Source organism: Vanacampus margaritifer, chromosome 7, assembly GCF_051991255.1.
Source record: "Vanacampus margaritifer isolate UIUO_Vmar chromosome 7, RoL_Vmar_1.0, whole genome shotgun sequence".
Taxonomy (NCBI): domain Eukaryota; kingdom Metazoa; phylum Chordata; class Actinopteri; order Syngnathiformes; family Syngnathidae; genus Vanacampus; species Vanacampus margaritifer.
In genome coordinates this window covers 11,195,512-11,219,886 of record NC_135438.1, presented here as the reverse complement: position 1 = coordinate 11,219,886, position 24,375 = coordinate 11,195,512, and the positions used below count along the sequence as shown (strand labels likewise).

General features: G+C 37.5%; 1 protein-coding gene across 12 annotated transcripts in view; it reads right to left on the bottom strand.

Moving 5' to 3' along the window:
• The window catches only part of adgrl3.1 (adhesion G protein-coupled receptor L3.1), a 191,273-nt gene that overhangs the window by 142,583 nt on the left and 24,315 nt on the right, over positions 1–24,375 (bottom strand). The gene's annotated exons all lie outside the window — the stretch shown is intronic.

Genomic DNA, 24,375 nt, shown 5'->3' with positions numbered 1-24,375 from the left:
ATGGAGCAAAGCAGCAAGTCGCAGCCATGGGAAATATATCATGTGTAACAGAGACTATTGATCAGGGTGGCCATACAGTTTGGGGGCCCAGCAGAGACTAAGAGACAGAGTGCATCTCCATCATGTCGTGCTGTGTAGGCAAATAGCTGCATTGCTTCTGCTGCAACTATTATGTGAATAGCAGGTTTCTATTTCATACATTTAAACTGTCAAGCTGACAAGATGACCTTCTGTAAGCACTAGAGACGTGCTGTATATGCATAATGCATCCTCTGAGCAGCCACAATGACAAAAAAGTGTCACGGTGGAGGCAGTACAAAGAGACATGTGCACACTTGAGATTGTGCTTCACTGTGCGTGTTCACTTTGTTGACAATGTGTTTTATGAGAGGCCCAAATAAATCCCAGAAATGGGAAATTCACTTGAAATGATGGTAATAAATTAGAGTTAGCACCTAGCAGCTGCATGAATACCTGACCTGTTGCCGTTACTGTACATCCATCTGGAGCCTATACTGAATATGGACAATATGGGGCTATAATATAAAGCATAGTAGTAATGTCAACAAAAATATATTACCTTGCATTGTTCAACACTGGATCTGATAATCCATTTACAGTGACTTTCAACAAAAATGTACATGTTTTAAATAAAACAACTATGAACTACTGAAAAAAAAAAGTATTTATAACCTATCTGCTTCACTGGTCATTTTAGTGTGACGCAGTTATAATATTTTTTTGCATTTTCATTATGGTTACTTTTTTATTGTGTTTTGAGATTTTTTTTTTAGTTTTAACCAGTTATCAGAGTGCATTAGTTTTATTATTTTTCATGCTTCATTTTAGTTTAGTTTTTAGTAGTTTTAATATTAGGTTGTTCGTTGCTTTTTTTTTGTTAATTTTTTTTCGTTTGGTCTATTCCTGATGGATTCTTACAACTTTTAGATCCTGATTGCCATGGCTACTATTTTTTATGGTTTCTTCTTATTATTATTATTATTATTATTCATCTTCTTCTTCATATCTTTGTTTTAAACCTGCCCAATGCAGGAAATTGAATTTTGAATCGCTACTGCCACATGTGGTCAAAAAATGAAACTGCACACTTCCTTCTTCAGCAGCTAAGGTGTTGATCTGCTATTCAAAAATGTTTGAGTCATGAATAGTCAAATAAAAAGGCTATTGTAAAGATATTTTTGGGTAGATTTCTACATTGGGCAGCTTTAACTAAAATAACCTCAGCGGAGACAATTTGAAAAATGACTCTAGGACAAAGATTTCACAACAACAGCGACAAATACATTTTTTTGTATTCTTATTCACACTTGAAATTGAGTTACTGAAGAACACATTGGTATGCACTGAAGGCTTGTGCTCAAAATAGAGTCTCTTAAATATTGATGCAAATCTATAAACGTCCATTCTACAACTTGCCAGCAGCTAAAAGGGAGGAAGGGAAAGTATAGCAGCCATTTTCTTAAACGCTTTAAACATCTGTCAGTAGAAAGCAGATTCAGAATTGTTTGGGTAATAATAACGTAACGACTCACGTCTCATCAACTCGGCCTTTATGCGAAATCATCTTGCACATGACCTCAGAGGCTCTGTCAGCTCTATGACATCCTCAAGGTGATGTTTCTTTTGGGGGCTCATTTCATATCTTCAGTACCTGACAAATCCCTAATGGCACCAACAATAGACAAGCGTTGTATTCTGGCCCCGTTTAAACAACTCAACAAGCTGCCCCATTTTGATTGATTGCTCTCTAACTCGCTTGAACATGAGCAATCTGACCAGCTGTCCCTCGGTTAGACACAGGCGGTATACACTGACATATGGCCGGACGCCACCAGCCGCAGCATTCCGCTGTTCCATAATTCAAAAGCTATTCTATCACTCCGTATGCTGCGCGGCAACCATCTCCCCCATCACTTAATTAACCCTCTCATTCCCACCACGCTCGCGCTTGACTTTGCACACAGGAGCAGTTGCGTGACAGCCTGAAGCGAATCTGACTTGAGATCATTCAAGTTCATAATTCGCAAGAATCACGTTCATACATACGCTGGGCTAATTATGTTCTCGTTGCATTGTCCACATTTGATCGGAGATGGCTCAGAGCGTTGATGTGTTTTCGTCAGGTTTTCGCCTCATGTTTTGATCGGTTAACATATGATGAGGTAAATAGGCAGTAATGGTGCTAATCAGCAGAACATATGCGATGTGTTTACACTCTCATTCATAAGGTTTGGCAAACATGGTGTGCTCCATCTGAACCCACTCTGTGTTAAATTGATACAATAACGGAGGTGCATATTAGAGATGAGAGCTGCATCATTAACCACTAACTAGTTATAGTAAGTTGCAATTTAAAGCCTGAAATAGCAGATGAAAAAAAAAAAGAAGTCATTTCCAGGTTTCAAACTCAGTGCGATTGCCAAAGACAAACACTTCAAAATTGATGTGGAGGTATTCAGATTAAATTAAAAAATATATATTTTTGCTTAAGGTAGAAGCACAAAGACAAAAAAATTCAATAAATCCACTCAATAATGAAAAACCTACTATTTTCGTTTTTAGATTTTACATGACTTTCCTCTCTAGAAACAATTGTAATAAGTGAGATTGTTTTTAAGTCTAATGAACTATCTTTGAAAAGTAATCTGACGGCTCTAGCCAGCACTAGCACTGCTAGCCCCTAGCGCTGCTTGCTACTAGCGATGCTAGCCTCTGCCAATAGAATTTCAACATATTTTTAACACATTTTTTTAACACCCTTAATTGGCGATTGAACGTGATTTCAGGAAGACATTGTATTGTTGATGTTACCTTTTGCCATCCAATCGGCTCCCTCAACCACGTGTTTTTCGTTGTCTCATCAGTTGGTGTGTATTTAGTTACCCGTTTTCGTTCAGTTCTTGTTGGTTCATTGTCAATGTTATGTTATGTTGCTGTCGGATGTATTGGTTTGTTGCTTTGAATGTTGTTTGTGGGGCCTTGTTGATTTTATTTTGTTTTTTATACTAACCAAGTACTTTGCCTTTAAGTTTTTTCCCTGCGTTTGGATCCTAAACCTCGTACTGAAACCTGACAAAACACAGACTGGCATCTACATCTTCCTGGCAGTGTACACGTAATTAAGCAAGCATCCAAGGCAGAAAAAACACTTTTTTTTTTAAACGGGGTACACAAATTACTCAGACTCATTTCAACCCTAGAGTTCATATTTGTCTCAAAAACTATTGTGGAGTTCAATCCAATCATGAGCTTTCCTCTCTCAGGCCTCTTCAAATCCTGTGCTGTGGTTCACGTCTTTTGAAACTGACAGTTATGAATGGTCAAATGCTTTAAACATTGCCTGTTGTGTTAAAGTTTTTATGACACCTGAAACCAATGTATTCACTTCATATTACTTACAATTGCGAAAAAAAATGGTTTTGGAATTTGACAAAAGTCAACCAGAGTCTTGGTACGGATTGTGTTCTGCTTCGGAGCACTGCTGGACGTCAGCCTCTGTTCCACACATCTGTTCGATGCATCTGGGAAAGGAAGTCTAAAGGACTAAAACAATGTGTCGGAATTCATAATGCAAAGCTCAGTATCTCGCATGCCTTGGAGAATTAGTATTTATGTCCTGTATGTTCTGAATGCTCTGAATGTTCTGAATAATAACTTGTTGCAGGCTGTTGCCGAGGCCACAACACTGACAGAATAGATTGCAGCCATCTATGAACTAATTGATGTTGTGCAGATTGTGTGCGCCAAGGCGGTCTGACCCTAGCAATGTGTGTGTGCGCGCAAGTGGGAGTGCTCTATCCCCTAACGAGAGAGTCCTGTCTGTCGTAGCACTCCTCATTCGGGGATTCTCACTTCCACTAATGAGTGCTGACCGGACTAGGCTACCTTGTCAACAGATGTCACATACACGCATACACATGCGTGCACATACACAGTCTGCAAGACACGCTTACACACATGCTTATCACTAGGAGACCAGATACCCGAGTCAACCCCCCCCATATACCCGGCCGGCCTTCCCCCTCAGCCTTGAGGCAGAGATTCTCAAATGTGCCCATGCTGTGTTGGCAACCCAGCCTGCATCCATGCCCTGAAATAATAACCCATGCTCGTGTGTGTTTGTGTGTCTGTGTATGTGAGTGCAAGTCGGGTTTAAGCAAAGCTGCAACAGATGCCATCATTTTCTTGTTCATAGTATTTGCAAGTTTGTCCTAATTAGAATCAAATCAAACAACGGAATTCAGTCGTAACAGACAAGCATGCGCATAATTAGCAAACCGCAAGTTTCACATACAAATGCTAAAAATACTTGAAGACAATTTGCTTATTGTAATTAAAGTGCATAAAAGAAAATGCCATATGACTCATATTGGTTTAATCTGAAAAACCTGCATCGCGTATTCTGCCTGTGCAAAAGGAAATTAAGATCAGCTTTGAATGACACTCAGAGACGTAATAATTTAATGTTTATTATTGTTATGGTAATTTTGCATCATTCCCAGATGTTTTATAATATTAGGGAAAGATCGATGTCTTTTTCAAGTCAGATTAGCAGATTTGCAATGTTAGATTTTTTTTTTTTATGTTTTTTTTTTTTATCTTATAAAACAGACATCTTTGCTTAAAAACTCAAACAAAAAGTACAGAAAGCCTACAGGCTCGGCAGCATGTCTTATGAAGTTAAATGTAAATGTCAACAAACAAATAGTTCCCTGAAGTTTTCTGCAGTAGATGAAGTTCCACAGAGTTTGAGGGATGGGCCTGTATCAATACCGGGTGTCCGTATCAGGCCGATACCAAGCCTTATTTCAAGGAATCGGCACTGCAGTCAGCTTGTTTAAGAACTATAATTCATAAATTAGAAGAATAGTAATTGTCATTAATTTCAAGGATTTTTCAGGAAAAATGCTATATTGGGATATATTGGCCTTTCTTTAAAATCATGTGGTTTTTTTGGGGGGGGTGGATTTTATATGTCAAAAGCAATTAGTGGTATCTGCACTTGGTATCAGTATCGGTGACTAATTTAGAGTTGACTGTTTGTACTGGCATCTGTCTGAAATAAAGTGACATCGGAAATCCCAACTAATTAATATAAATATAATAAACAGCAAAGGTTATATGAGATGGGAACAATGTTACAATATTATCATAACAATTTATGTTCAGAAAAAAAAATCCCATTCCAATAAAATGTTTCTATCACATTACACCTGTGCAAGGGGGCGCTAGAACACAAATGCCTCTTTTATTGCTCCACTTCCTGTCTTTCTTGAGTCTCTCACCCTTTTGTGCTCCATTGGAGTGAAAAGTCTGAGCGGAGCAAAGCTCAGGGGGACGTGCGCTGTGTTCAGTAAAATGGCATGTGTCTGCCAAGCTATGCTAAATTACCTCCAGTTGGCTTGCTAGGGTGGGTTAAACCACCATGGACCCTTCCTGTGTGTGCGTAATGAGGTTGTGTGGGTGACAAGAGTGAGAGAGCAGTGAAGCACGTTATCAGCACCAGACTGGTAGACAGGCAGAAATTTGATTAGAGTGACTCACACACTCACACAGGTAGCTAAAAAGACAATTCAGGCCCGGGTGGGTGGGTGACAGTTCTTTGCGTTGCCTGTAATGAGCGAGACGAGCACTTGCAAACAAGAATGCACAGTGAAGTGCATCGGATGGATACTGTGTAAATACACCATGCACACAGTTGAACCACCATGAGCGCTTTTGAATGGAGACCCCCTCCCCTGCTATTGTAATTGCCCTCCGCTGATGATGCCGAAGATAATGATTAGCAGTGAGGGGCCCCTGAGAGTGACTGGAGGCTCGCGCGGAGACAGCGCAACCTGTCAGCTCCCGATGACATGGAAGTCGTGACGTGACGACTTCAACGTGCATCCATACTGGCGTCGCATGTGGCGGCTGTTTTCAGGGAAAAGCCCCCCTCGAACCAAATTAAAATCCTAATTAATTAAAAGTCACATGTTTTTGTTGTCCTGGCCAGGTTTGAAGTCATGTGGAAAAACAACAAACGGCAGCTGGGAACTCCTCGTTAGGTTTGTGCGATACGGCAAGATTTAGTATTGATCTGTTACCGGGTAAACGCAAGGCTAGTGCAGCCAATAATCATAACATTGGACAACAATTTGAATGATTTTGAATTATGCTGTTTAAAACTAAAATTGGCATGCTGATTCCAAAATTGCAACGCCAATTTTTTTTTTCTCTACAGCTTACACTCCAGATAAGCAAAAATCCACTGATTAGCTGTAGTAAGACTGTAGTAAGAACATCTGAATACGATTGGACTATCGTAGCTACGTGGCAACTTGTGCAGTCACAATTGAGACGAGTGAGATGTGTGTGCAGCTCCTAATGGGTCAGTAGTATCAATATCTGCAAACAGAAAGCTAGCATAGTAGAAATTAGGAGCATTTGTTTCTCTCTTTTACTTTTTTCTCTTATACTTGTAACCAAAGGCATACCATTATAAATTATATTTTATTTTATGTTGTTTTTGTTAGTTTTCAAAGCTTGTCATTTTTCCATCTTAGTGTTTTATTTACATACATACACATTTAGTTTATATTATTATTTATATATATTATTATTATTATTATTATTATTATTATTATTATTATTATTATTAAAGAACATGGTGATCCTACAGCTCAAAAACCTGACATGACAGAGAATAACTGAAATCAGTTTTGGACTCCGCACACAAAAATGAGTTAGAAACAGTTGTCAACTTTAACTCAACAAAAATTGTGTTACAGTGTTATTGTGATTTTATTTTTTTTTCTCCTTTTAAATTGATTAGTTTAAAAAAAAGGTTTAGGAACATTTTATATGTATATAGAAAATATTTGATGTTTTTGTGTTTAGTTGTCATTCTAGACACAATTTTAACAAAAAAATGTTCCGTACATTTGTCATTGGATTTTCCTCGTACAAAATGATAATTTCGCAATCAATGTTATGAAACATTTAGATCGCCGGTATTAAATTGATTAAAACAGCAAAATTAGAATTGATATTAATGACTCCACCACTAATCCTAAAGTTGAGCTGGCATGGATTGGCTGCTGCCACTAATTGGTTTAAATGAGGGTAACCTTGGATTATGCTACTGTAATTGGTTTCCTCATAATGATCAATAAGAATCACCAGTATAACAGACAATAAATACCATAGCTTCAGTATAGCCATATAGCGAGTGTTTTTGTGCCATGAGGTTGTGAATGTGTCACATTTGAGCAAAATCCAAAGTCAGGCTTGCAATTGCACTGGTTTGCTTTTTATCTTTACGCTGCCGTGATGTTTTCCCGAATTATGCCACTCAGGACCAAAATGTCAAAATGATGTCACCGGAACAGAATAAACCTATATTTTTATCATGGTTAAGAATATGACAATGCAGTCCATGAAGGTTTTATGTTTGCCCCTGAAACCGATTATTACCATTTCCATTGTTTCCTTTTTTCCCCCCTCCCTCCATTATCTGAACAAATAATCAGATGTCAACCAGAATCACAGACGATGAGCAATTGTATACACTGGCCTGATGCAGTTGCTGCAGTATTGCTACACCCACGCGACAAAACCGCACACACGCACACACGAATAGACGGGTGAGGGGGGCCGCCTCACTGTAGGAATGTGCACTATTGTCATGGTGCCCTGAAGACAAGTGGCCTGGCTGGCAATTTATAACATACAGTGTGCCTTAAATCTTTTGTGTGGCTTCCCAGCAAAGAAGTGCAGAGTGCAGGAGTGTGTAGCCTTAGAGCAATAGGTCACCCCTACATCAGTCTGACATGCTGTGGTCAGTTTAAAGTCCTCTCAGGCAAATGTCTGACTAGTCAAATGTAGCCTGGGATTTATTTTCAAATTATTTCTCCTTCATTCTTGTTTTAATTGTCTTTTTAGTTTATGTTTTATGCTGTGATGTTGGTCTGACATAATTGACTGTGACTGAGAAGGCTGATGTTTGGCCTGCTTGGAATCAGCATAAAATAAATGTGTGATGACAATTCATTCTTAAGCTATTTACGACTTTCAAATGTTTCTTATTATATTTACATTAGGGTTTTATCACCCTTAGTATCAGTGCAATATCTACTGCAATGAATACTAAGTGAATGTGAGCGAGCTCAGCATTCTGATTTTATTCTGCAAGTCAAACAAAGCTAAATGATTAACATTTAAATGCACAAAAAAAAGATCATTTATGAACTGATTCGAACCATTCAAAGCACCCAATTAATGATTACAGTACTAATTACCTTCCAATCTAAAACACATTTTGGTTAGGGTAAATTTGTCTCCGTTTTGAAATAATGGTCAAATTAAAAGTTACAATGACAACACATGTCCAAAAATAATTTAAAACATTTAAATATAAATGCTGGACCAGTAGTTGGTTGTCAAGAAAAAAAACGCAAGCATGCATGCCAACTTTGTGATGCAGCCTTTGCAAATGCCCTGCGTGTTTTACTGGTTTAACTGTGACACAGTAACACCAGACTGAAAACCTATAAGCTATGAGCTAGCGCCCCATTTTCACAGTCAGACCTTTTTAGCATTTATATGGAGACAGTGGCAAAGGTGTTTTCCTAAAACAGTCAAAAATGTGTTTTTCATTGTTTTCAGAGAATGTAAAATAATTCCAAAACAAATAATACATACCAACAAACAAAAAAAACTTTTACAAGACCTTTCTGTAAGAAAATGTCTTTGTATGACGCATTTAACTGAACATTAGCCATCCATTTATGTCTTTGTTTGTTTCGGAACAGGATCTCTCAGAATTCATAACCAATTAGGAGGGAACAAATAATTCTATGAACTAGCTATGAGCTAGCGCCCCATTTTCACAGTCAGACCTTTTTAGCATTTATATGGAGACAGTGGCAAAGGCGTTTTCCTAAAACAGTCAAAAATGTGTTTTTCATTGTTTTCAGAGAATGTAAAATAATTCCAAAACAAATAATACATACCAACAAAAAAAAACAACTTTTACAAGACCTTTCTGTAAGAAAATGTCTTTGTATGACGCATTTAACTGAACATTAGCCATCCATTTATGTCTTTGTTCGTTTCGGAACAGGATCTCTCAGAATTCATAACCAATTAGGAGGGAACAAATAATTCTATGAACTAGCTATGAGCTAGCGCCCCATTTTCACAGTCAGACCTTTTTAGCATTTATATGGAGACAGTGGCAAAGGCGTTTTCCTAAAACAGTCAAAAATGTGTTTTTCATTGTTTTCAGAGAATGTAAAATAATTCCAAAACAAATAATACATGCCAACAAACAAAAAAAACTTTTACAAGACCTTTCTGTAGGAAAATGTCTTTGTATGACGCATTTAACTGAACATTAGCCATGCATTTATGTCTGTCTTTATGTCTTTGTTTGTTTCAGAACAGGATCTCTCAGAATTCATAACCAATTAGGAGGGAACGGCAATTTCTAGTTAAAGATATGTCCCTTTAAAAAATAATTTATCCCTCCAGAGCAGTTCAAAGCTGAGTTCAGCACCCCCGCCTCTCCCTCCATGTTAGACATTCTATGCCCGTCAGAAAATTGCATCTGGGAGAGTTTCGGCTTTGACCGGACCACTGCCGTTTCCGCCTGGCTGCCCCCAACCGCTCCAAGGATGCGCCCAGAAATCTGATGCGCCCAAAAAACCACCCTGAAAATCCACCGCCGACGACCTCGTCTATATGCTCCGGCATTTGGATCCTTCGCTGCCTGGCGGCTAGACACTACATTCTGATCCAATGTGAACCTTCTAACGCTCCCGTCTAATCAACTGCACGCGCCCTCCTTCTCTCATGAGACTAGACGGCATGGAAGGAGGGAGGAAGGAGGATAAGGGACCGAGATAAAGAATATGAGAGCGAGAGAGAGAGATGAAGGAGATACGGAGGTCAAGAAGGAAATAGGCTGAGGAAAATTGAGATGGAAGCGTGGGATAAAACAGTGACAGAGGGATGGAGGCTGATCGGAAGGAGGCAGAGGGCGTGACAAAAGCCATCGGACTCAACCGATAATTGGACACATATTTACATTTGGTACACCTGCACAATTCACACATTAATCACATTGTTAATCAAAGCACTTTGTATATGTCTTTTTAAAGATAACTTTATTGATTCTGCTGTTATAATTGATCTCATTAGATGTGGCAAATATATAATTTCAACTGTATCAATCTAATGTTACATTTATTTGTGTTAAATAGCCCAAATACGTTGTTGTATTTCGTGCTTTTTCGAACGTTCATACAAGACATGTAAAGACTTTCATTTTAGCCTGCACAATAATATATTGCATGCAATTAGCTTCAACAGTTTTCCCGTGATGCCACGTAAATCTGGACACAGATTTACGCATTGTTGTGTGTCAGTTGTTATAAATTGACAATTGAAAAGTTGGGGCTTGCTAGCAACATACGCATACCTCCACTTTCAATGTTTACATTCTAGTTTATAAACATATTTATAAAAAACAAATTTATAAAAGCTTCATGTTGGAAATCCATGCTGTTTATATTAAACACATACGTGAACATACCATGCTAACCGCTATCTATCCTTGAAGCTAGGTTAGATATGTTAGCCAAAGTCAGCCTTGTTTTAGCTTAAGTAAGCCAAGCAGTATTCTGGGTCATAAGTGAAACAGTCTCAGTTTTATTTTCAGTTGTCTTCACACACTAAGGCAGTGAGAGATTATTTATTTTTTAATTGTGTAGGGATCGTTTTTGTTCATGACAGCCACTCGTGTGTTTGACACTGTGTCCAAAGCGTCTCTGTACTCTGTCAGCTTTTTCATCTTGGCACATTTAAGATTGTAACGTATATAACAGCTAATATCAATTGTCTAAAGTTATACAGAACGAAAACAAATGAAAAGAAACATGAATCAGTCTACTAGTGTTTCCATTTCAAGCACTGATTGTACTATCCCTATTTGGACCTCCAAGATGGCGGACAAACAAATACAGATCATACTTTCTATTATAAGTATGGTAACCACAATTATAATAAATAATAAAATACTAACAAAACTCTGCTTCTGTACTTTGTGATATTTTAATAATGTTGTTCTACATTCCTACTGCTTGTGTCATATAGATTAGTTTATATAAAAAAACAGCCAATGTTGATCTAACAGTACTTAGTGGGAATGCAACATTCTCTTAAAGTCTAAAGTAGAGGAAAAATGTCCCAGTGACGAGCCATATTTTAATATAATCATTATATATTTGTGGAAAAGGAGTTCATTTATATTGCTCAATCCAGTTTCAGATAATGATATTTTAATTAAGGATTACACTGCAGATTATTCATTGAGTAACTGTTGGGTTTGTCATTTCTGATGTTCAGATAAGCAGTCGAAAATATTAATTTGTTGTGGGTGAGATGTCAGAAAGATGTACTATTCAATGAAGTCTTTCCCATGGGAAGAAGAAGAAAATAAATCCCTGCACTTTTGGCTTTGCTTGTGTAAAAATAATTGTATAAAATTCCACCACTAGATAAAAATAATAAAATTTGTTGGTGTTAGGGGAGAGTTAATGGTTTACAAAACTGCTTCTGATATGATCAATTATGTCAACTAGAGATACATTGATGTTGATTCCACTGCCACAGCCATTGTTTTCTTCTCTTTGATTCATCTGCATTCTCCCCGTCACACGCTCGCTCACTCCCCTCTCTTCCTCTGTCGCCGGGCTCCAAACCCAGTCCTGTCACAGTCTATCCATCAAAGCCCTGCCTTAAAGCCACGGGCGCGCCGACGCAAACTTTGTGCGAGTGCGGATGTGTGCGTGTGTGGGGGAGAAAGTTGTCCTGTACAGTAGGGAGAACAGCCACCTCAGCAGTGAGTGATGCTACACTGAAGTGGAGGCAGACAAACCGGCAGGAAATGACGCGTGTGGCCTAGATTTAAACCCCCAGGAAAAGCCAAGACCTTGGTTATCTTGTTCTGCCCATTTAGCACTTTCGTTGGTGTCCTTTCATTCATTTCATTTCATAATTACGGTCTTTACGGAGAGCTGCCAATCAATGTTGGGGATTTCTAATGTAGATTTTCTTTTCTTTTTGTGAATAACTTGCGAAACTGAAAATGATGTTTACCAATAAGAGATTACAGTAGTAATAATGAATAGCATAATCAATTCCAAAAAGATTAGTAGTGAAAGCCCTACAGAATAACATAATTGTCAGACCAGTTGTTATGGATCCTAAATATTGTCATTGCAGTTCGACATAAAAATGTATGCAGGTTGTCTGCTTATCCAGGTCGGCGTGGAGGCCCTACAGACATCATTCAATACACATTGACTTCAACCACAGATAAAAGTACTACTGCGGAAATAAGTACATTAAAACAGTTATGACTAAATCTGGGCAGAAGACCCTTTTCAGCGTCCTCCCATCATTTTGTGTCACCTTAGCATTTCTGCTAAAAACAGACATTTTATCCTTTGCCTTTTGAAATATTAGTGGCCCTATTTCCGTGCCAAGCTCAAGCCTAGTCTACATTCCATTCCCAATCATTTTCCTTATCAGCTCATTTATACCGCAGTTAGCCTGTCCATTCTTGGTAGCTGGAACTTCATTTATATAGCGCTTTTCCACCTTACAAGGCCCTCAAAGCGCTTTACATTTGACTACTCATAACGCAGCATCAGGAGCAACTCGTGTTTCAGTATCTTGCTCAAGGGTACTTTGGCACGGGATCGAACCGGCGATCTCTGGGTTGCGAGGCAACTACTCTACCACTAATCCACGCCGCCTATTTCTATATTCTATATCCCCTCTATTCTTAAACGCCTGATTTGTATGCAATTGTACACCCACATCCAAATGAATCTTGTTTTTTAAAAAGGTTACTCTTCAATCCAGAATCAAAAGGTTGCAATTCTAATACCATTGTCATCCAAGCCAAGCAAAATTCAACATAGGCTTGCTGTATTATTTCAACTTAATCTCTCTCCATACTCTCTGCCTTTTTTATCATCCTGCTTCCTCCTCTGTCTTCTCCGTCCTTCAATCCAGCTGTGCCTGATGCTGCGCAAAGAAGATTAAAAATGTCCGCTATCCTCAGGCTCCTTAAATCTATTGTTCTCCCTTTTCATGAAACTTCTAAAGATTCAGATGACCTCGATAAGGTAACAATGGTTTAACTTTCCCAGAAATTCTGTGACAGATTTGTTCCGAATCAGCAATTTTGAGTTATACTAGCGTGGATGCAGATTACACCGATTTAATTAGGAAACAAGCTAATTTTTGCTTGAGATGTTAAGTCCCATCCCTTGCCACTTGCATTACAGAGCAGGTAGGAACTGGGTAGATCAGGGTATTGAAATATTTATTCCAAAAGGCCCTTTCCAGACACGGCCCTGTTCATAATTCAATAATGCATGAACGCCAACGCTAGTATAAAACATCCACTTAACGTTGGATTGTCTAACTGCTGAGAAAAGGCATCAGAAACATGAAGGAATCCACCTTGGAGGACTGCATTCATTTTCCACATTGTCAATTTGACTCACAAGTACGAAATCCACCAGTGGGTGCTGGAAAAACATATTTCTATTTAGTGGAGTGACATTAAAACTACCTCTTTTGGAGTCACTTTGACAGCCGAGCAGCTCAGCGCAACCGTGTGCATAAAATGTCTCATGACAGATGTCCGCGGCGATATTGGGAATATTTGACAGCAAACACATTCGTCAGATATTACATTTTCACGTCTAACCACGCAAAAGAACAGAAAGCCAAGAAGCGATTTTCTTCAAAGTACACAGGGACTGAGGCGACGCGGCAGCAGTTATGCAGAAGTGTACCTGGAATATTATCAGATAAAAAAAATCGAGGCGTTTATTGTCCCTGTAGAGCTGAAGCTGAGTTTAAGAGCACAGCTTGCAGGCATGTCCTGGGATCGAAGTTCACATCTCCATCACTGTCAAGGTGAGAGCTGTAAACCCTCTTCCAATGCTAGGAGACATATGCTAAAGTTCTCTCTTTTTTTTTTCTTTTTTTTTTAGAAAGCAGCATTCAATATTGTTCAATTGCATTCCTGTGTCAATCACCCTTCCATGATTGTGAGGGCATGTTATTATTTTCTGCACGAGCACCGACCGCGCAAACTGTTGCATTTTTGATAAGCTGCATCCATCACTTTTCCCTAAATAGCACAAAACTGATGATACAATGAGCTCCGGCAGGACATACGGCGAGCGATTTGCAAGCAATCAGTGGAGACAGTAAAGGTAAACACGGACGCTAAATGTCAGCATGGTGATTGCACGGCTACAATATCACCTCGGGGCGCAAGACCCAAATAACCAAAATCAATAATTGAATCATTTCATATTCAAATCACGGCTGGGAGAGGCTTGGATCCTATTGCAGTCTCATATCCTCCGCGCGTTGCTATATTCCAATCAGCAAAGGTGCGCCAGTATTGAAAATATAGTTTTTCAAAAGGAACAGATGGAGGACAACCGTGCATCTCTCGCCTATAATAGATTATTTTATGGTTATTGTGTGCTTTATATTATGCTATGTGTGTAATACATCATACATGTTATTGTTTCTTCATATCACACAGAGAAAACAAGTTCCCTTTTGTGTACGTTTATTTGGTTGCACTGCTTCAAATGAGCTTTGACAGCAATAATTAAAAATATGAGAGATATCATCACCAGGTCTGAATCCCTAGCAATAAGAGAAATTGACAATGATAATACCAGTTAATACTGAAAATAAAGCAACACTAAGAAACTTTCAGTTTACGTTGATTATGGCGGCGCCATATGGACAAAAGCGGTAATGTTATCCCTGAAGGAAGATCATATTTCCCATGAGGACAGGCGCATTGTGTTGTTTTTGAGCTCACGCCAGTCAGAATGACTTCCGACTTTGTAACGAATGGGGAAAGGGGGAAGTGACGTATGCCATAAAGCAGTTAGTATAGTAAGTATAAGTAAAATGTTCTGCCTCTAGATGGCATTAATGTTTCATGTTGGACATTGGTGACAGAAACTACATTTTTCTTTTCAAATTCAGAGTAATTGACATTTGGAACATGAACTCGTGGACTCCAGGCCATTTTGTTAATAGATCATTACAACTAGTCCCCACAAATACTTTTTTTTTTTTTTTTTAAATCACATTGATTATTGTTAAATTGTATTATAGTGACTCATTGCACAATTTTGTATGTAAAATAAAGCAAGAACAACAATGTTTTTACATCAATTGTATTGAAACTTTTAATGACTCTTGTATTTAATGTGTTTTAATGTCATGTCAGGCATTACTTTCAGCAAAGACCATTAAATGACGTTTAATGGCCGCAAAACCCGTGTAATAGAAAATTTCATAAATTTCTACTTATACTGGTATCAGTCTGAAAAAATTGTGTTGAACATCCCAACTTTTGACTATTTCACTACTAGGGGCACATACTGTACTATATTGTGACAACTTTTTTTTTTCTTACAGCCCAAATGAAAGAGAATTGCTGTGTAACCACATGTACACTCTATGTTTATCAATGTTTAATTGTGCAAGGAATTTGTGATAAAACTTTCATCGCCCGCTCCTCACATCTTTTATGCAGGGAGAAGCTCCAGGCCTTCAACACTGATTGCCAGTCAGAACAAGTTCTGAACAGATTCAAGTTTCTAAGACTTGAATTGAGAGTCACAAATGGATGAGGCTTGCGCCCAGTGCATATCCACAGGATTTTATCATAAAACTAACTAAAAACACCAACTTTTGCAGCCGTTTTGGAAGAAATAGTAGGTCTTACTTTGTAGTCTCAGCACTTCAACTTCACATTATAAATGACTTTACCCAATGAGCATCAGAACCCAAAGTGGATCAACACAAAAGGAGGAGAAACAGCAGGGACGAGCAAGTGAAACATGGCCAACTGGCATCACTTGTTTTGTCTCACACAGCCACTTCGCAAATAAGATGGCGGAGCCTTCAAGGAATACACTGATGCTAAATAGACCTCCTTTTTCCTAGTTGTTGACAAAAGTTATCTCTGAAGGCCATTTCCCTCTTGTCAAGTGTGTGTATGCGCGTATATGAGCACCGTGTACCTCACTCAGGTCACAGTGTATTCATGTTCCTAAGTGCTGTATGTGTGTGTGTGTGTTGTGTGTGGGCTACGCCGGTGCATCGTCATGATCCTTGGAGGGAAATTAAGGCTCCACAAGGGACAGGCTGGTATCTTTGGCACAGTCAACAGGATACTTAGAAGATGAAGTCAAGGATGACACATCAGCAGTGAACAAAGCTTCCAAGATCAAGTACTGACTATAAAAGACACTATTTGTTGTTTGCGTTTTTGTGCTTTTATTGTTAAACTTATCCAAAAAGAGAGTAGTTAGGTGTGTTACGAGAGAAAGAACTATTTGTCTATATGTTAAAATAAATATATATATAAAATTATTATTTTTAATAGCTATGCTAACTTTGTTCTCGACTCGAATTGCATGTGCAAAAACTAAACTGCTACTTAAAACATTGCCTGTACCATTAATAAATATTGTATGACAACCATTTTGCCCAACAAATGCATCTTTTCTTATACTTAAGTTTTTCTAAATTTGAAGAAAATGGAGTTCGACTAATGTCGCCAACAGGATTGTAATTTTTTTTGAAATTTTTATTGTAGTTATTTTTTTTTATTTTGTATTTAATAAGCTTTAATTATTTTTCAGAGCGGGTGTGCTAGTTTTGTTTTTGTTTTTAGATTTTTAAATGCTTCATTTTAGTTTGCATTATTTTTCTTTTCTTTTTTTCAAATTTGGTGTATTCTTGTGTGCAAGATATTTTTTTTAAATCACAGGAAGTATTGTGTACTAAAAAAATCAACACATTATTTTAAAACCAACCATCCGCAAATCAAATACAGGTACTGTACACAGACTTTGAATTAATGGCTGTGCTGTAATACCGAAATAAACACATTTAAGATCACATTTAAAAATCAGCCCTAAGGCTAGGCTAATTTATTAAATTAACAAGAGACAAAAACGAAGCACATTTTCACTATACTGTAATTATAATAAGTTTTTTTCTTTTTTTTTTTCTTTTTTGTTATTATTCCCATATAGTTTTGTTTTTCGTTAGTTAATGTCAAGTAAAATAACCTTGGTTCTGAATCTGATCTATCATATCTTGCAACCTGTGTGAAGCCATGAATGCCTGACGTTTGAACTGAAGTTTTGTTTTTTACAGAAATGTTTTTCCCCAAAATACCTTATTCAAATGATGCTAAATATTGCTTAGACTTGCCTACTGGTTTAGCTAAAAGTAAAATCTTCAGGGAGGCCATTGTTTGCTTCAGCGGTACCGTCAAACAATGAACCCTTTAAATTGAAAAACAAAGACGTTCCACTCTAGTTCTTAGTCATTGTCCTTTCAAAGGTGGACTCAAAAGCCAAAAGAGCACATGATTTCATGCTGCCAAGTCATGAGCCCCATTTAAGCCGGCTCATTGGCCGAGAAGGAAAAAAAAAAACATGTTGAATGAATGGCTAAGAGGGGGTAGAGCTTGAAAGGAAGGAAAAGGTTGGATGGCTTTTTGCACATTGAAAATAGTCGCACCTGGACGCCGCTCAGCAAAGCCACCGCTCCCTCGCACTGCTGGCCACTGAGATGTTCAGCTGGAACAACTAAAGGTTAAGTGCTGGGAGGTCAAAGCCCTGATGGCAGTTGTTGAGGGATTTCAAGTACCAAGATTTTCACAGCCACTGTAGTAGTCGGATTCCAAAGCATGACCTTTCAGTCCCAAGCTCATTTCCTGTGAGCCGATATGTTACTGCGGGTCAATACAAGTCCAAAGAGGCCTAATGTAGAGATGGAAGACTCAGATAACCAGCCTGATAGATCACAGAGCAGCCAATACTGTGTTAACTTTTTCGACACGATGCCACATTATTTTACAGACTGAATTTAGTCAAATAAATTCACACCACCGATTTATTCCACCTTCACCCACTTTTTTTTTTTCAGTCAGTCATTGTAGGTGGTGGGGACGGGTGACATGCTGCTGACATGGGTGAAATGAGTTAAAATACTTAAACAAATGTTCCTACAGGAAATACGGAACTGGAAATAACCTTTTAGGAAAGAGGGCATGGAAATAATCCATTCCCAAGCCACAAAAAAGATAAAGGAAAAAGTGAAATAAATCGAGTCTGTTGCCTGCTCAATTGATAGCTGCAATTGCGGTTTTTGATTGAATTCCTAGTTCTTCCCCGGGCAACAAATTAGAGATGGGTGAAAAACGATACCTGGTCTTATTCCCAAAAGTCTTCTGCAGGTATCATCAAATCTAATTTAATGCGTTTTAATGCTGTTTTTAATGCAGTTTAATTTAATGTCCATGTCGTACTGCATATACTGTTTATATATTAGGGCTGTCAGCAGTTTCACCTTTTTAGTTGTAATTAACTCATTCACTGCCATTGACGGCTATAAACGTCAAAAATTCATTTGAACTATTTCTATTAGTCTATTAGTTTAACATTTTTTTTCCACTTTTGTTAACAAGAGTACGAAAACCTAGATTTTTTTAAAATTATACATTTAGAAGAGATATAAAAACTTGTGATTAATCGTGAGTTAACTAGTGAAGTCATGCGATTAATTAAGATTACAAATTTTAATCGCCTGATGCCCCGAATTTTTAATAATCTTTTCTTTTTCCAATTCATTCACTGTCATTGACGGCTATAAATGTCAAAAAAATCTTTTTAACTATTTCTATTAGTTTAACATTTTTTTCCACTTTTGTTAACAAGAGTATGAAAACCTAGAAAAAAATTATTGTACGTTTTGAACAGAATTTGTGATTAATCGTGAGTTAACTAGTGAAGTCATGCAATTAATTACAATTAAAAAAATGTAATCACCTGTCACCCCTAATTTTTAAAAATCTTTTTTTTTAATGAATTTATGGCAGTGAATGAGTTAATTACAAGATTCAAAAGTTAATTTGTGATTAAGCAGAAATGAATCACAGTTTATATCCATATCTACTTTTACATGCTCTTGTTAATTAACTAAAAGTGGACAAATATGGTTACCAAATACAAATGTAGTTGTATCTTTTAGTTCGTTGTTCGTCATTTTATAGTAAGTAATTCATGAAGTTACAGTTACAGTAAAAAAGAGTCATTGATATATGTTGAGGTCATATTTTTGCCACTCGTGGCATTAGTATTTCATGTTGGATGTAGGTGACAGGAACAGTACATTTTTCTTCTCATATTCAGAGCAATTGGCATTTGGAACATGAAGCAACTCGTGAACTCCAGGTCATTTTGTTCATTGTGAATTACAACTAGTCAACAGTCCCCACAAATACATATATTTTTATCACATGTGTTATTGCTGAATTGTAGTAACTCATTTGCACAACGTTGTATGTAAAATAAAGCATGTACAACAAATGTATTTAAATTTTTAATGTTCCTCAACATCATAATGAATTCTTCTTAATGACATTTAGTCCTTAATTTGATTTAATGACTATTAATACTTTTTAATGACCCGTGGAACTTTTCTAGGAATCAGTACTCGCAATGTTGGCCCCCTTGTGGTCGTTTTATAACCAGGAACTATAAATGAGAAGATTACAAAAATTGGAATGATTTTTTTGTAATTTTAAGGAATAATACTATATTGAGCTAGATCTGTCATTATTTTGGGGGGAATTTTATGTACTAGTGGTATCTGTTTGTGGTATCGGCTGAAAAAAATGTGGTATCGAACATCCCTACACTAAATACTGTAATTGTTTCCTAGTTGTAGCTAGAGAGCCAGACAATCATTGAGTGATATTGATTGACTGACTGATTGATTGACTGACGTCTGTTTTGCTTAGAACACTCTCACTCCCAAGTTTCCACTGCATCACGGTGTCTATCAGGTTTCCTTTTTCAGAGACATCTGTTTGTGTCCTGCTCTCTGAGTGTGTTTGTGTGCATATCCGCGTGTGAGTGTGCAAGCCTGCACACATATGTGCACACTAGGGAAGATGGCTGATTTTAATTGTGCTAGCCCATCTGGTGATTCTTGAGAACAGGCTTGCATCTTACAGAAACAAACAATACACAGAAACACACACACGCTCCACAAGTTCTTTCCTCCAAGCCTTCAACTTGGACCCGGCACAATCTGTACCATTCCTCTAGCAGCTGGACGGACAGCATTGACTGGCATGGTTTCCAATATGGACCCCATTGTTTTAGGACAAAGGCTTCTCTACTCAAGGCAAAGGTCATATTCTCAAACAATAAGCTCGCATTAATGGAGACTGATGGCGGGGGAGCAAAAAAAGCATTTACATGTGTGTGAGGGAGATCCAATAAAATGAGTGTAAGGGCTGATAGAGCTGGCCTTTGAATTATAATTGCATACAAATGCTAATATACAGTGCACTCACCGACCAAAACATTAGGTTAATTAGGAAGCGTTCTCGGTAAGAAGCCGAGCGCCACTGTAAACTACAACCAGTAAACAAATTGTTAATACCTCGCTGACAGTGTCAGTCAAAAACAGAATATTATCTGTTAATGGACGAATTTATGATTAACATCAGGAGCAATTTCAAACTGTATAGTATACTCAAGGCCACACTATAAATAAATACAACTTTTTTGATTTGGATTGTTATATGCTGTGATATTAGCAACTGTAGGTTAAATATTTTGGGATATTAAATATTACAGCAGGTTTTATGTGATGCTTTATTAATTGAATATGCAGGTATATTTTTTTCCCCCCAATTAGACATTTCCTCACATCAAGATAATAAATGAGAATCCTTTTAATACTTCACCTTGTGAAAATCTTTACATGCGATCATACATTTACTGAATGAAACGGATAAAGTTTAAAGTAGTCTCTGACTGGTAATGTATCAAATGAACTTATTGTAATTGTGCATGTCGAACGGGAAGCACATGCCAGCCTCACATCCCAACCCGACGACTGATGTGTCCCCCTTTTCCTGTTTTTCTTTCTTTGCTTCATTGTCTTGGCCAAATGAAGCATTTCTATCACCGAATTAGATTTCAAAAGAAGCATTTCGACTCATGTGAGAGCCAGGAAGGGAAACATTAGGGTGACACACTGAACAGGAAGTTCATTAAGGCATACGCCGACACACAATATTAGGTAGACCAGCACCACCCCATTCATAAAACACTGCAAAATGTTTGTTTTTACAATGAATGTTCAGTATTGATTGACACTGTCAATCTGTACTGCATTGTATTGAATGTTGCCCCATCCCCTGTCGACAAATAGGATTTGGCGCTTATCGTTCGCCATCCACACAGTCCCACCCACACCCCTGATGACCAATCATTTCCGAGGCAGAATTCTGTTTCCACCCAGGCTTTCTAGGGCAAACTCTGTCAAATTAATGTATGATTGCCTCAAATTACATAACAAATAACTATCTTGGAAAGTAGTTTTGGAATCAGAAGCCTACAAAAAAAAAAAAATCCAATATTATTATTCATTTATTATAAAACGAATTGGAAACAAAAAATTGCACTATATCAACATTTTTTAAAAGTGAAGAAAATGTGCCTTTTTGGTTGATGCACAAAATGTGGGCGGCAAAAATGTTGTGGTGGCACAGATCTGGTCTCTGGGTCTTGAGTTTAACACCTATGGGAGTGTAAATAATTCTATATTGTTGTAAAAATGAAAAACATATTTCTGCAAGTCAAAGTACAACTTACTGTATAATAAACTAAAACTAAACTAAATAATTTTATTTCGTAAAAAAAAAAATCCAGCGACCTTGAACAAAAAAAACAAATTAAAATTAACCTTCATGTTCTTTATTCATTAAAGAAAGAACATATTTCTCCTTTTAGTAGAAAAACATGTTGATAAGGATGTTAAGGCTGCCTGCCGATACCCAGGAACGCCATCCTCCTCTACCGTCAATAAATTGAATGTACAATTCATCAGGCTGACTGTAGAAGACAGTATTTCTAATTAAAAAGGCGCTCGTAAATCCGACATTTTACAGGCCTCGCTCAGCTTGTAAATGCGCTGTAAATAAGTTGCACTGAGTGGCTTCATGGACAGATGAAGGCCCACTTTTGCGCTTTAACTCCTCTTGATGCCTTCGAGCCACAGCGCGCTGACTGAAATGAAACAGATATTGATGCCGTTTTGTGTTCCGTTACATTTGCATGCAACTCGATGATGCTCCTCTACCCGCCATGTGGTCATATTTGGAATGTGGCCTTTACACGGGGTAATTTCTAACCCAGCCTAACATCTGCAAACAGGCGCCTCAAACATCTGTCACCAATTATCATATAGTCTGAGCTACTTCTAAAAAGTTAACAACTAATGAACATTTATTGCCTGGCTGTCTGAGCTCCACATGGTGCTGCTTTTGTGTTATTTTCCTGTTAGACTTGTATTATTGCGCAAAAGTTGCTTTAGCTAGATGAGGCTGGAGCAGAAATCATTTCCAAAAGGGCAAAAATGGAAAAATCGAGACTATATTCTAAGCTTTGCACATTGCATGCTATTTTGTGTACTCTCACATCACACCGTCACATCTGATTGCATTACCAGTCTGAGAGGGCACATTTGTCGGGCCAATTAGTGCACTTTCTGGCACAGATGGAGCCCAGAGATCCCCAGAGAGAACAATGGGTCAAATTTGGGTCCTTAAAAAATATCATCATGCATAGGCTACAGCAGCTTCTGCAAAAAAACACAAATGAAAAATAGCTCACCAGGTGCGTGGGTATATTTTCGTGACTGTGCCCACGGCCTGTGCTGTGTATAGAAACCCATTGTGACTCATCATCTCGGTGGAGTTTAAAATGATGATGGGTGGACATACTGTGTGCTCAGCCGATTTTGCATTATTTTTATACATAAAATGATTTAATGTAATGGAACCTCAAGTTGAATGCTTTTAAAGTTATGTGTCTTTGTAGATTGTGAGTGTTACAGAATTTTTAATTCAATTAAAATCTACTATGAGCACTAGCAGCAATTTGTTATCAAAGATGTGTTTTATCAATTTGTTTTTCACAGTGCTTAACTTTTGCCCTGGCTAAAAACCACAACCAAAAAAAAAGTTAAGTTCCATGTGTGACGGCGAATTATTGACCTTGTCATTCTTTATTAAAATTCTAAGAGGGTTTTATTGTTTTAATATTTAACCATCACATTGGTTAACTTACTTTGATGTGTATGACTATTGACTATTCATAATTTCAAAATGTGATTTGAAACATCGCCTGTACAGTAAAAGTAAGGTTAATAATACATATTGATCCATTAATTTATTATCTATTGCTGATTTACGGCATCTTGAAAATAGAGTAGCCTATGCTATTGATGATGATGTCAGTTGACTCCGAAATCCCCACAAAGCAAAATTGTTATGCTTAATAGAAGACATGCATTACAAAGAATTCAAAACATTCAGAGATTTATTTTGTGATGGTAAAAGTTTGACTATTTTTTTTAACTGCTTGAAAAAGCTATTTTTCTATTAATGATAAGTGAGTGAGTGTAGTGTGATATTCGCAACACACATAATTGTAGCATTTTGTAGCAAAAACATAGTATGGCACTACAATTAGTAGAAAAGTAGTGTTGTTTTTTTACGACTACCTGGGAAAAAAACAACCAATCTTCCATTAATGGATGCTAAAATAAATAATAGCTTAGCTTTGGGTGATCATAACTTGATTTCCAAAAAAAAGAGGACATTCGGCCCGGCCTCAAAATATGAAAACAATACTCAGAAATTGACTCAAAGATGCCATACAATATAACTATGCATATGCCTCCTTTGTATCTGTAGGAAAAACAAAACAAAAACTTAACTCTCATTTTAAGTCTCACTTGACAAATGAATAAGTAAAGGTCAAGTTCGAGCTTATTTTCTTTTCCTTTGTTTGTTGTTTATTTATTTATTTTTTAATGAGGGCGGGGGTTAGGTCCCCGCACCGTGACCACTCTCCGGTTTGCGAGTGCAGGGCACTACCAGTGAGCTAAAATTCTGGGCCACTGACATAGTTTAGGACCTTATTTTAACACTCAGGAAGTAAAATATGTAAAAAGCTGACCTAGTTTTTTTCTTTCACTTTTTTAACTCATTCACTGCCATGGACGGCTATAGACGTAAAAAAATCCATTTGAACTATTTTTATTAGTTTCACATTATTTTCCCACTTTTGTTAACAAGAGTGTGAAAAGCTAGAAAAAAATGTATTGTACATTTAGAACAGATATTAAATGTGATTAGTCATGAGTTAA